Source organism: Orycteropus afer, unplaced genomic scaffold (genome assembly GCF_000298275.1).
Source record: "Orycteropus afer afer isolate SDZICR_OR568_19922 unplaced genomic scaffold, OryAfe1.0 scaffold00002, whole genome shotgun sequence".
Classification (NCBI taxonomy): domain Eukaryota; kingdom Metazoa; phylum Chordata; class Mammalia; order Tubulidentata; family Orycteropodidae; genus Orycteropus; species Orycteropus afer.
Window position 1 is genome coordinate 15,137,009 of NW_006921589.1, and position 11,240 is coordinate 15,148,248.

The following is an 11,240-nucleotide window of genomic DNA, read 5'->3' on the forward strand; positions in this document are numbered from 1 at the left end:
CGACTCATAGTGCTCCCTTCTTGGGTTGCCGAAGCAATATCACTATGGAAGTAGATTGCCCAACCTTCCTTCCAAGGAGTGACTAGTGGGTTTGAACCGCCAGCCTTCTGGTTAGCAGTCAAGTGCCTTAGGCGCTATTATCTTCACATAGACTAAAATTAATGAATTGAAATATAATGGTTCTAATACTGTACATCTAGCATCCCCAATGATATACAACATTTAAACCATCACAAAAATCTTGTGTATGTGTGGTGGCATTCTTGAGGTTCTAGCAGTTGGAGAGTTGAAAGAAAGAGCCAACTGGAACAAAAGCAGTAAGGGTGGTGTTTGTCAGTAGCCACCATAGTCTCCAGGCACCTATTACTACATGCAGTAACTTCAAACTACACCTTCACAGGTCCTAGGGTACCGTAAGCTTCTCAAGTATAGATATTGTGAAACCAACAACTTCAAAGGAATGTTCCAGGGAGAGATTGTTTGGGACTGAGACTACTGAATAAAATATCAACCTTTTGGGAAATACATTTGGAAAAAGCCCTGATTCATAAAATTAAAGAAACCACACTTTGCCTATTTATTATTTTAAGGTCTGTCCCAGAGAGGAATCAAATCAAAGAGGACTTGCTTTTATTAAATAAAATTCTAGAATTTGTTGCTAATCAGAGGCCTTTAAAAATAGTCATAGAATTAAAGGTTCAATTTAAACAACTTCTTTCTTTTTTTCTGTTTCTTCTCTCTCTTGCTTTGCATCTGCTTTATCAAGAACAGATGAAATAAAAAAGATGATTGAAAAATGTCATTCTCCTGCATCAGTTTTACAGAAAGCACAGTTATCATTACCTTTTCAAAGTGAATTTGGTACTGAATGTACTGAGGGTGTAAGAACTATGTCACTGAATTTTTTTACAAACAAAATGTTAAATGGATGCTGTGTAGTAATCAATTTAAAAACTTACTTTTCATGTGGAAGGGAAATAATTGGCCTCTTCAAAATATTAAATCATTTTAATAACAGTTTAAATTAAAGATCTGGGCTGTGAATTCAAAAAGTCAAAAATCTTCTTATTTAATAGCATCCTGCAGTTTAAACACCTGAAAAAATTAATACAAAATTCATTTTTCATTTAGAAGCATACCATCCCCTATGAATGATTCTTCTCCGATGCCAAACCAGTTTTCTATTCTTTGTCTTGGAGATAGCTAATCACTAGACTTTGAATAAAGCATGTCATATTTCTGTGCTACAATCTTTCATACATGAAACAATTATATTTGTTACTTATTTTATATAAAAAAATAGTAAAGTTTGCAAATTACTTTGAGCTGTTCAAGTTGAAACAACTTCCTAAGTATGTAATTGTGATCTAGAAGATCTGAACAAGTATTATTTGTTATGTTTATTCCTATTTATAGGCATATTCCTATTTATATCCTTTTCTAGGGAGTCTCTGGGTGTTGCAAATGATTAAGTGCTCTCTGCTAACCAAAAGGTTGGTGGTTCGAACCTACCCTGTGCCTCTACAAGAGAAAGACCTGGCAATCTGCTTCTGTGAAGCTTTGAAAAATCAAACTCACTGCTGTCGAGTTGATTTTGATTCATAGTGACCCCATAGGACAGAGTAGAACAGAGAAACCAAAAGGACTGTAAGTCCTTTGGGAAGCTGACTGCCTCATCTTTCTCTCACGGAGTGGCTGGTTGGTTCAAACTGATGACCTTTAGGTTATCAGTCAAGTGCTTTAATCACCACACCACCAGAGTTCCTTCTGTAAAGATTACAGCCTAGAAAATGCTATGGGGCAGTTCTACTGTCACATGGGATAGCTATGAGTCACAATAAACTCAAGAGTTCATTTTGTTTTTTTGGAATGATGCATATAACTCATGGCTGTATTAGACTGCGAGCTACCTGAGGGCAGGGCAATTGTCTGTTCTACTTCCCACTCGACTCCCAGCACCTTGCCCAGTGCCAGATACAGAGGTGGTGCTAGGAAAATATTTGTAGAATGAGTTCTTGGACTAACAATAGCTAGCCTACAAGGTCTTGTCATTCTTAACCACTTATATTGTAGTCCATTTTCAAGGTGAGAACTTTCTGGTGGAATAGTCCAGCACAGTGATGTTTTCAAATCATTACCAATGTTGCAAATATATTTGGAGTAAATAATTTTTCATCTGCTATTTACTTTTCTAGGAAGACTGGGCAATCTACTTCCATAAAGATTTACCACCTTGGAAACCCAAAAGGGGTTGCTATGAGTTGGAATCGACTTGATGGCTGTGAATCTGGTTTTTGGTTTTATCTACCTTTCTATTTCCACAATACGTATTTCCTGAAGGATCTACGGAATGCCCAGGGCTGGATTTTACAACCTTAGTCCATCCGTGGCATATCCAACAACCTTGGGCATTCTGAGCAGGAAGGATTTGGCAATAGATCCCAAAACCCTCAAGATCCCAGTTCTTTCAAAGTCCACATTTTCTTCACAAAGGTAACACTTCTAGATCTAGACATGTGAGATTTTTCTGGAGGCCTCATGAGTTTTAACACTTGGATCTTTGATTTGATGGCTTGATTCATTTCAAAGAAAAAAAAAATTATTTCAGCCTGTGGCTTAGAGGCTGAGATGTTATCTCAGTGTGGACATGTACAACATAAATACCATTTCCAACTTTGTGCAGCACAGCAGGGAAGGAGGAGCATGCTGGGAAATATGCTTTTCTAGGCACAAGACATGAAATAAAACCTTTCAGAATTTCAATTCCAGAACTAGTTTTGTTTACCTTTGAGGAGTTAAGGATATGCCTCCTATCATACTGATTCTTCCTCCTGCATACTCTACTAACACCATGTACCACTTATAATATAACTTATCAAAGGTGTAATTTCACAATTATTTGGTGAGCTGTGATGAATATCTAGCTCCCTCTGTTAAGCAGTCATGACTGGTTGGTTGGTTTTTTCACTATTGTACGCCCATAACCTAACATAGGGCTTAAATGCTCAATAAGGACTTGTTCAATGAATGACTCTAGCTAAGTGAAGTCACTGGTTGGTGGAAATGGTTAATACATTCAGCTGCTAAACAAAAGGTTGGAGGTATGAATCCTCCCAGAGGAGTTTCTTCTGGAAATAACACCATAGCAATCAGTTCTAAATCACTGAGTGACCTCTCACAACTGGTGATGAGAGCTGCAATGGGGAATAGAAACTACTCATCAGTGTCCCCCTTCAAGTGCCCAGGGCACGTGCTATACCTGCCATACTCTAGCTGTACCTTGCGTCTATCCAGAGGTATATCAAAAGAAAAGCCTGGTGATCTACTTCTGGAAAATCAGCCTTTGAGAATCCTAGGAGGACTGTTCTACTGTAACACACATGGGGTCACCGTGAGTAGCAATCAGCTTGACAGCTATTGGTTGATTCCTTTGTAAGTGAGTAGGGTCTCTTTCCTCAAGGGAAAAATAAATCCGAAAGCAGTAGCTCTTAACTTTGATCTAAACACAGTCCTAAGCCAACAGCATCAGAATCACTTGGGATGCTTGAGCCCTGCCTGGGAATCAGAATCTCTGTGTACCATAGCCCACTTTTTAAAGACATACTATGGGGGATTTGCTAGGCACACTAAAATTTGAAAACCCACTGCCACCCAGTTCTTTTATTTGATAGGATATGAAATCTCAAAGGGAAGATTTCCATTTTTAATCAGGGATTTAGAGTCCCAAATGTTATTTTGGTGTTGACATATTAAAGGCAAGTGCCACCAGGGAAAGACAGGACCTCACTCAACGCTGATTGCATTGTGAGCTTGCTTTCACTATGTGCATCTATTTGTTTATTTTACTTCAAGATAGCATGAGTTCTAACAAAAAGCTGTGCTTGAGATTCTGGAGTTCTCAGTCTTTGGGGACAGACATGCAATTCTTCACATCCTCCAAGCAACACCTGGGACAAATTGTTCAGAGCCAAGTGTCTATGTTTGATGTGAAAAGTACACCTCTAATTAATCATCTTGTTCCCAGTTGGACCACTTTCCCGGAACTGCTGCAAGCATGACTGAAGGACCATTCTCACCTGTTTTCCAGGCACATAGGATTCCTCTAAATGGCCTCCTAATGTTGTCTCAGCTCTTCTTTTCCTAATTTAGTGCATTTGTTTATTTTTGTCAGATTGTGAGCTAGACACTTCACAATCAGGTCTCTGTAATGGGCAAAATGTTGACTCACTTCGTTAGACATCTGGAGAGGGGAGATGTGTTTCATTTAATAAATTTGAATTATGAAAGGTGGGGGTGTTTCAAAAAAGAAAAAAAAAAGTCATAATGCTTATAATCTGTGCTCCCAAAAAATGCTGCTTAATAGCCAAACCAAGTTAAGTAACACCTTGTTCTCACTCGCAAGCAGTGAATTTCCAGAAAGAACAGCTTTTTACACAGTAAATGCAATTCAGTGTTCCATTCTCATCTACCTGTTTTGCTGTATTTCAACAGCATGTTTGAAAAGGTTATTTTCATCCAATGTGCTCTCCTTCATTTAAAGATTTTTAAACAATTATTATCCTTTCTCCTCAGATCTTAAATGAAGCAACTGATTCCTATTGCATAGAACATTCATACTTTAATGAATTCTTTATTTTAGAGTAATATGTTGTTTTATGTGTCAAAAGCAGTGGAAAAAAAAAATGAACCTCAAAATCAAATCCATCCAAATGCCTGTTGTACTTAGAATAGTATAAAATGTTGGCATTCATCTTCACTTTCAAAAATGAAGTACAACCGTTTGTAAAAGTTATAGTTCTGAACTACGTCTCACCATTATCTTGTCAAGTCCATCTGAATTTTTTAGAAGTCTTCCCTGAGGCTACTGTTCTGAAGACTAACAAGAGCTTGCCTGGTAGAGGACAGCCTGGAGAAACTACCTAGTTTTCCAGTCTTACAAGTACTTGGAAAGAGAAATCTTCCTTTTCAGGAAATGTTATTCATGGAACGGATGCCAGCCATCCATATTACTTTTCTGAAAGTGTGGAGAGGGTTTTAGTTCTATATTTCTGCCTCTCAATCAGGTGTCAAATCTGACAAAGGAGATTTACTTCTGTAAAGACATTGTTCAGCAGGACTAGGCTAAAGGAATCAGCTGTCACAGCTAATTTACCAAATACTAGATTATTTAAAACTAAGGAAATGTCTAAAGGTGGTTAGTTGTTCCATTGTCCAAACCAAACCAAACTCACTGCTGTAGAGTCAGATCCAACTCATAGCGACCCCTCCTTGGGTTTCTGAGGCAGCATCACTACGGAAGTAGATTTCCCAACCTTCCTTCCGAGGAGTGGCTGGTGGGTTTGAACCGCAAGCCTCCTGGTTAGCAGTCAAATGCCTTAGGCACTACACCCCCAGAGCTCCCACTAGGCCACCAGAGCTCCTTATTCCAATGTAGAGAGGATGAAATGATTGGGTCAAGTGTTAATTTCTTTTCTGATGTTGTTAGGTGCCATGGAGTCCATTCTGACCTATAGAAACAATGTAAAAGTTATGAGGCAAAGGCATCTGACCTCTTCTAACTTCACAAGGGGGGAGGAGGATCGATATGAACAACAGTCCAAAGCTGATTCCTATGAGGCAGAGGTTAGACATGCCTCCATTCTTCAAATTTTTTAAAAAAAAAACAATTCTGACACCAACTATCCCTCCCATGGCAATCTATGTTTCTGCTGGGTTCAATAATTTATTGCAATAGCCACACAAAACTCACAGGCAACACTCACATTTGTGGGGTCTATTAGGGAAGGAACAGGTTACGATTCGGGATCAGAAATTGCTCAAGACACAGTTCTTTGATCAGAACAGACTTTTCTCAGTTCTGTGTGAAGGCATGTCTTTCTCTCTCTCAACTCCATGGCCCCTTGGTCTCTGCCCTGTTTGATCAATTGTTACCAAGATCTTTTAGTTCTGTAAACGGGTGCCCAGAGAGACACCTCACTCTGCCAGCAATTCTCCTGCCAGAAGGCAGTCAGCTTTCTCACTCCATGGGCTGGCAAAACCAGCACTCTTTCATGCTGGTCTTTAGGTTCTGATGCCTCTACAGTTACCATTTGTTTGCTGCTGCTTCTTATCACCTCTCACCACTTCTGATGGCACAGTTCTCTGTCTTCTGGATTGAGGAGGGTCAGTGCTGGAATCTCAGGTCCAATAGATTCCCTTCACTTCTGGCTCTAGTGAGATTTCCCCTTTCTGCCTCTGGGATGACTCATGTTAAGCCTAGCAGGATGGCAAAACTGACCAATCCCCACCTTGGGGTCCATATACTTTATTTGCATGGTTCCACCCCTACAAGGATGCCATGCACCTTATTTACATTATTAGAAGTTACCCAATCCCCTTGGTGGACCACAAGCACCTTACATTTGCTTAGTCCCACTCAATCATTTGATGGGAATTACAAAAACCATTCCAATAAAGGCCATGCCAAGCAATTCACTGGACTGCAGACCCCATGTGCAACAGAACAAAACAGTTTCTGGTCCTGCACCATCCTCACAATCATTGCTATGTTTGAGCCCATTGTGACAGCTACTGTATTAATCCATCTTGTTGAGGGTCTTCCTCTTTTTTGCTGACCCTCTACTTTACTAAGCATGATGTCCTTCTCCAGAGACTGGTCCCTCCTGATAACATGTCCACAGCATGATGAAGTCTCCCCATTATCACTTCTGAGGAGCATTCTGGCTGTACTTCTTCCAAGACGGATTTGTTCATTCTTCTGGCAGTCCATGGTATACTCAATATTCTTCACCAACACCATAATTCAAAGGTTTCAATTCTTCTTCAGTCTTCCTTATTCATGGTCCACCTTTCATATGCATATGAGGCATTTGAAATTGCCATGAAAATATCATGGCTTGGGCCAGGTACACCTTAGTCCTCACAGTGACATCTTTGCTATTTACACTTTAAAGAGGTCTTTTGCAGCAGATTTGCCCAATGCAAATACATCATTTGATTTCTTGACTGATACTTTTATAGGCATTAATTATGGATCCAAGTAAAATTAAATCCTTGACAACTTCAATATTTTCTGTTTTCCATGATGTTGCTGATTGGACCAGTTGTGAGGATTTTTATTTTCTTTATGTTGAGGTGTAATCTATACAAAAGGCTATAGTCTTTGATCTGCATCAGTGAGTGCTTCAAGTCTTTTTCACTTTCAGCAAGCAAGGTTGTGTCATCTGTACATCACAGGTGTTAATGAGTCTTCCTCTAATCCTGATGCTAGTTATTCTTCAATCCTTCTTCTTATAATCCAGCTTCTCAGATTATTTGCTGAATGTACAGATTGAATACATATGGTGAAAAGATACAACATTGACACCCACTTTTCCTGATTTTAAACCATGCAGTATTACTTTGCTCTGTTTGAATGACTGCCTCTTTGTTCTCAAAGTGTGGTCTTTGGTCCAATAACATCACTACTCTCTGGGGAATTGTTAAAAAATGTAAAATCTGGGGCCCCACCAGAAATTTATTGAATCAGAATCTCTGGAGGTGGATCTTAGCCACCCATGTTTAATGGGCCCTCCAGTGATGCTCATGCTTCCTAACATTTGAAAACTACTATGCCAAACTTTGCATTGTTCTCACCTCAATCACAATTTGCTCCATTTGCATTTAGAATTGTCTCATTCTATAATTAGCATCTGGTGGCATAGTGCCTAAGGCACTTGACTGCTAATCAGAAGGCTGGAGGTTCAAACCCACCAGCCATTCCTTGGAAGGAACGTTGAGCAATCTACTTCTGAAGTGATACCACCTGGGAAACCCAAGGAGGGGTCGCTATGAGTCTGGTCGGCAGTGAGGTGGTTTTTTTTTTTTTTAATAATTAGCATATGAAAGCATTGGTGATTCAGCAGTGGAATTCTTCCCTTCCTTGACAGAGACCTGGGTTCATTCTCACCAATGCACCTCATGCACTACAACTGCCTGTCTTTCAGTGGAGTCTTGATACCACCTGGGAAACCCAAGGAGGGGTCGCTATGAGTCTGGTCGGCAGGAGGTGGTTTTTTTTTTTTTTTAATAATTAGCATATGAAAGCATTGGTGATTCAGCAGTGGAATTCTTCCCTTCCTTGACAGAGACCTGGGTTCATTCTCACCAATGCACCTCATGCACTACAACTGCCTGTCTTTCAGTGGAGTCTTGTGTGTTGAAAAGGTTTCAGTGGCATTTCCAGACTAAGAAGGGCTAGAAAGAAAAGACTGGAGATCTACTTCCAAAAGTCAGCCAGTGAAGACCCTATGGATCACAGTGGTTTAACTAGTAGCCTATCATGAGGATGGTGCAGCACTAAGTTCCATTGTACATGGTCTACCCAACTCAAAGTCGTCTAACAATAACAACAATAATTAACATAAGGTTAGGAACCTAGGGGGATGAGAAAGAGGATCACAATCCAAACACTTTTGATCTTTGTGGCTGCCAAATGTTTAACATTCTGCTCTTTCTCTCTCCTTATTTTCTTGATTTCTTTACAAGATTTTGATGCCATGCAAATTCTTCCCTGAAATTCATGGGTTCTCCATATTCTTTTTTTGTAACTAGTTCTGACAATTTCCTCTCCTCCAATTCAGTAAGATTTGGTCTGCCTCTGATCAGTGTTTCCTAGGTAACAAATATTTAGACTGACATTTCTATTATGGTCTTTTAAATTTCTTTTCCTCATCCTTCCCATTCATGACATTAAATAATATTTACAGCAATAGTTCTTAATTTTGGCGTCAGATTACAATCACTTGGGGAGCTTTTAAAACAATCCCAGTGCCTGGGATGTACCTCAAACTAATTAAATGAAAATACCTGGAGGGGGGTCCAGACATTTTTTGTTTGTTTGTTTTTTAGAGTCCTCAAGTGCTTCCAGTGTGCAACTAGGGCTCAGACTAGTATGTAGCACATATATGTGCCCATTTTAACATTTTTCTTTATTAGTCTTAGAAATTCAATTTAGGTTCTGGTTACCCAAACATGTATCTATCAAATTCTCTTTTTAATCCATTAAACATGTAAAAAATTCAGGACACACAGGAGTGCATAACCATGAGGGGCACGGGGGTGGGGCTTTACTGGGGAGGGAGGGGACGAGAATGGGTTAGGGTTGGGGATGGTAATTGGGGAGTGAAACCAAATGTACATGAAATGTTAAAAAAAAATCATACTTGTTCAGAAAAAATAACAGAATGCTTTGGTTCTTGGAATTCAGTATTGACAAAAGTTGACAATGCCTCTTCTTGGTGATGATAACTCAGAGAAAATATGACATTTTATTAAAGTCTGTATTGAAGAGGAGAAATGAAAACTTGTCAATAGAAACAAAGTTTTGAATTTTCTTGTACTTACAATTTGTTTCTGATGCAGATTAGCTTCCAAGGAAGGTCTCAGAAAGCTGAGGGCTACAATGTGAAAACTTTTTCAGTAGAATGTAAACGAAAACATGAAGCAAGAAGCAATGTGTGAACAGAATCTTCAACTTGAGGTAAGAAACAGTAGCTGCTTATCTGAGAGTTGACAGATGATCTAGTTCCCAATAGTTTTAAGGCTTCAGTCACTCTTACAATGGATCTTTAAAATACGTAATGGAAAAGAATTTTGGTTCTTACCGATACATTTACATGGGCAATCACGCTCCTCAGAGAAACCAAACCCATCACTGTCAAGTTGCTTCTGACTCATGGGAGCCCTGTGAATGGTGCTGCTCCACAGGGTTTTCAAGGCTGTGACGTTCTGGAAACAGACAACCAGGCCTTTCTTCTGAGGCCCCTCTGGGTGAGTTTGAACCTCCAATCTTCCAGTTAGTAGCTGAAAGCATAACCATCTGTGCCACCCAGGAACTCTAATTATGCCCAGAAGAACTTCAATACATAAAGCATGAAAATTCCTCAAATTTAATCACACCATCCAGGGAAGCACATGCAAACAGAAGCAAAGTCAATGTTTTCCAGTGAAGAGCATTTCTGATTGGTGTGTTTATACTGAGAAACGGATACATTCAGAAGAAAGGAAGGAATGCGATGTATTTTTATAAAATTAGGAAAGTTATGCTTATCAGGCATACAGGTTTCTCTCATGATTATATCACCTGTTTGTAGTACAAAAGAGAAATATTAAGAATCCCAGAGCCATTCTCCTTAGTTTTTAATTTCACTCTTTAGATCAGGGGTAGGCAAAAGTGTTTCTATAAACAGACAGATGGTAAATATTTTCTTCTTTTCAGACCTCACAGTCTCTGTTGCAGCTGCTTAGCTCTGCCTTTCTAGCTCAATAGGAGCCACAGACAATGTGTAAGTGGACGAGTCTGGCTGTGTTCTGGTACAATTTTCATTGCAAAAATCCATACTTGACTCACAGGCAGCAGTTTGCCAAACTTCAGTCTAGGGCATCATTTCTGTGCATGACCTCTGCAGCTCATTTGCTTTGAAAGTCCCTTCCTTTCCCCACTGTTACATGTTGGTGTGGCCCAGAGTTCTGCCCAAAACTCTTGTGTTGCCTCACACTGTACATTCTTCCAAAGTGATCTCATACATTTTCACCTTTTATGCTGATGGTTATAAAATCACTATATCTAGCCTAAACCATTCTCCTGATATCCAGGCTCTTATAGCCTCAAGGCTTTCTCATAGAGCCCAGTGCATCCTTTATATATCCACTTAGGCAGTGGACAGTGCAAGTGGTTAAGAGTTCAAGTACTAACTGAAGGGTCACAACCTTGAAGACCCTGTGGAGCACTATTCTACTCTGACACACATGGGGTCACCATGAGTTGGAATCAACTTCAGGGCAACTAACAAAAACAAACATATCCACTTCGATGTCCTACATTCTTGTTGTTATTATTGCCATTGAGTTAGCTTCGATTCATGGCACAACACTAAACCATTATCTTCCCCATAAGAGCTGTTCCTCTTTTGTACTATCTGTGTAAAGAATGATACTGTCAACCATTCAGTTATCTGAGCCAAAGACCTGGGAATTGGAGACAATCTATATTTTATCACTAGATATAATGTGGAGATGCATACAATGGAATACTATGCAGCATCAAAAGCCATGAACTACAGTTACAGACAGCAATACAGATCAATCTCAAAAACACAGTGTTGAGTACAAAAGTTAAGAAACTGAACACATTCTGTGGCATAATACCATTTATGTATTTTAGAGTTAATTCAACAATAAAAACCACCCTGTATCTTTTT